The sequence below is a fragment of the Suncus etruscus genome, chromosome 2 (assembly GCF_024139225.1).
Source record: "Suncus etruscus isolate mSunEtr1 chromosome 2, mSunEtr1.pri.cur, whole genome shotgun sequence".
NCBI lineage: Eukaryota > Metazoa > Chordata > Mammalia > Eulipotyphla > Soricidae > Suncus > Suncus etruscus.
In genome coordinates this window covers 106,129,815-106,133,343 of record NC_064849.1, presented here as the reverse complement: position 1 = coordinate 106,133,343, position 3,529 = coordinate 106,129,815, and the positions used below count along the sequence as shown (strand labels likewise).

The 3,529-nt window shown below is 39.5% G+C and overlaps 1 non-coding gene across 1 annotated transcript; it reads left to right on the top strand.

Annotated features, from left to right (window-relative positions):
* The first annotated feature begins 1,711 nt into the window (after positions 1 to 1,711).
* On the top strand, positions 1,712 to 1,818 carry LOC126003062 (U6 spliceosomal RNA). Its single transcript, XR_007493606.1, has one exon. It is a non-coding gene; the product is annotated as a U6 spliceosomal RNA (small nuclear RNA).
* Positions 1,819 to 3,529: the final 1,711 nt, after the last annotated feature.

The following is a 3,529-nucleotide window of genomic DNA, read 5'->3' as shown; positions in this document are numbered from 1 at the left end:
CACCCTAAGGTGGTAACTGATTCTGCTCCCACCATTGAGTGGTACCTGATTCTGGGGCATAAAATCAAGGGTCTGTTGAAGGCGGGAAGCTTTTTTTCCTGGGCCTATTCTTAGGCCTTTTGGCTTTGGCCTCTTCACGGAATAAAGAGCTGTTTTATTGTTGTGTTGTGTTGTGTTTTTTGTTTGTTTGTTTTTTTGGTTCTTGGGTCACACCGGCAGTGCTCAGGGATTACTCCTGGCTCTAGGCTCAGAAATCCTTCCTGGCAGGCTCGGGGGATATATGGGATGCCGGGATTCGAAACACCACCTCTTTACCTTCATGCTATCTCTCCGGCCCCACAGAAAGTTTTCTTTCTTTCTTCTTTCTTTCTTTCTTTCTTTCTTTCTTTCTTTCTTTCTTTCTTTCTTTCTTTCTTTCTTTGTTCTTGTTCTTCTTTCTCTTTCTTTTCTTTCTTTCTTTCTTGTCTTTCTTTCTTTCTTTCTTTCTTTCTTTCTTTCTTTTCTTTCTTTCTTCTTTCTTTCTTTTCTTTTCTTTCTTTTTCTTTCTCTTTCTTTCTTTCTTTTTTCTTTCTTTTCTTTCTTTCTTCTTCTTTCTTGTCTTTCTTTCTTTCTTCTTTCTCTCTCTCTCTCTCTTTCTTTCTTTCTTTCTTTTTTTTTTTGTTTGTTTTATTTTTTGGTTCATATCTGGCAGCACTCAAGGGTTACTCCTGGCTCTATGCTCAGATATCACTCCTGGCAGGCTCAAGGGACCATATAGAATGCTGGGATTTGAACCATTGTCCTTCTGCATGAAAGGCAAACGCCTTACCTCCATGCTATATATCCGGTCCCTAAAGAGCTGTTTTCTTCGGAAGCCTGACTGCCTGTTGGCTTTCTTCCCGTCGCATTCACCTCAGAGCCGCTGACTGAACAGGGTAAAGATGTATGGACTGAGCTGGAGGAGAAAGGCCTCATCCTCCATCCCTCCATCAGTCAACCTCTTCAGGGGCTGACTTGCAACAAGGACTTTCTTTTTCTTTCTTTTTTTCTTTTCTTTTTGGAGACACTTCTGCTCTAGAAATTGTCCTCAAGAAACTTATTCTGGGCCGGCGAGGTGGCGATAGAGGTAAGGTGTCTGCCTTGCAAGCGCTAGCCAAGGAAAGGTCGCGACTATTGTTTGATCCCCAGGCATCCCATATGGTCCCCCCAAGCCAGGGGCAATTTCTGAGCGCTTAGCCAGGAGTAACCCCGAGCATCAAACTGGGGTGGCCCCAAAAAAACAAAAGCAAAAACAAAAAAAGGAAACTTATTCTTTGATGATCACCAGCAGCCTAGCCTTGAAAAATCCCCTCACTTTGCCTTCTAACTGCATGTAAAGCCACACTGCATTAGAAACTCCGATTTCTGCAGGAAAGGGCTTTGTATTACAAAGGATTCAAGGGAAGAATTTCTCCTGAATTCAGTGGAGTGCGTGCCTGCTGCAAAGAGACGATGCGCTAACGCCTACTCTCAACTTTATAGATGACACACCTGAAACTCCATCTAATGTGAGACATTTGCAATAAACTTCATTGGTACCTGTTGATGGGCAGTCTCAACTTCGAAAAGCTCTGTTCCCTGTTAATCCCTCGAAAAATAAATGTCTTCTGTCAATCCCTCTAAACAATGTCAAAGTGCCCGACCGTGTAGAAATTATGCCCACAGTGCCATGTCCACAAGAAACTTTTTAATTGTGCTCGCTTCGGCAGCACATATACTAAAATTGGAACGATACAGAGAAGATTAGCATGGCCCCTGCGCAAGGATGACACGCAAATTCGTGAAGCTTTCCATATTTAAAAAAAAAAAAAGAAACTTTTTAATTAAAAGGGAAAATGGAGGAGGGGAAATAAAAGGGAAAATGGCCATTTTAATTTTTAATAGTTTTTATTGTGACCAAAGTGAATAACAAATACTTCACAGTAATATTTAAGTACATAGTGCAATGAATCAGGGCCATTCTCACCATCAGGGTTTTTTTAAAAACAAGCCTAAATGTTTATTTGCTCCATTTCCTTTGCTTTCGTGCTCTCTGTAGAAAAAACAGGTGAAGAAAAGCTCTCAGGGATGGAAGGATTCTGGCCAATCCCAAGCGTTCTTTTGAATTTTCTGAGAATTTAATATAATGTGAGGTGCATCAATATATCATACAACAAAGCATGACATATATTTCATGTAATATATATTAGCGACATTTACTAATTATATGATTGTAGTAGTAATATTATATTAATTATATTAAATATATTTACATTAAATATGTGTTTGTAAATATGTATTTTCATAAAATTAACTCTTTAGTTTAATTTCCATGATATACAGTTACAAAGTTGTTCATGATTGAGTTTCAGTCATACATTGTCCAATCTCTCCTGCCTTTCCTCCTGCCCTCTTCACTGCCTGTGCTTATGGCAGACATTTTTCTTCCTTCTCTATTTCTTTCTACTTTTTTCCTTTATAACTGTGGCTTCCAAAGGGTTTCTGAAGGAGTATCATGCATATCACTTCACCTTCTTTAGGCACCCAGTTCTTGTTCAGTGTGATCATTTTCAAGTGTCACAGTGTCCCTTCTCTGCTCTAATTACACACCCCCCACATTGGTGGCAAGTCTCATGCCAAGGATTGATCTTCCTAGCCACCATCTCTGTCTTTGTTGTCCCTGCTATTATTACCACATTATTTTTTGTTGTTGTTATATCCCACAAATGGGTACAATAATTATATGCCAATGTCTGTCCCTTCGACTCATTTTAATAGGCATAATACATTCCATGTCTATTCGTGCATGTATATTCATTGTACAGATAGATGTTTCTTTATCCACTCATCTATTCTCTAGGACATGGATTGTTTCCAGATTCAGGCTATCATGAATAGTGCTGTAATGTACATAAAAGACTTTCCTAAATTGTCTTTTGGGGTTCCTAGGCTATATTCTTAGAAATAAATTACTGGAGCAAATGAAAACTCAATTTCTAGCTTTATAAAGAAAGCTGAAAAGGTTGGACCAGTTGACACTGGTCAACAGTCCCTTGACTGTTGGGAAATAGTCAAGTAAGTTTACTATAAGTAAACGTTTTACTGTTTAAAGTACGTAAACAGTAAGTCAGACTGACTGACTGACTCATTCATCAGTGAATGAGAGTCTCCTTTTCCACACACACATAGCAGCACCAGTTGTTCTTGTTCATTTTGATGTGTTTCAGCCTTACAGAAGACAATTTTTTTCTTCTGATGACCAAAGGATTCTGATGACAAAGCCTTCCAGCAGGTGCCCAACGTGGATGCTCCCAATCTGGAATTTACAAAAGAGTTTCTAGTTGCCATGCACTCTTAGTGCCCAGTTGATCTTCCTCATTGGATCATCTGAAGAATGAGCACTAACAAGTGGGCAAAGAGTAGGGAACAGAGGAGGTCTGTGCACCAAGTGGGGCAAAGCGGCAGACTAGATATGTTGTATATGAAAGTATTTCCATAAGATTATTCTTTGCCTGTTGTCCCACCTTGACCT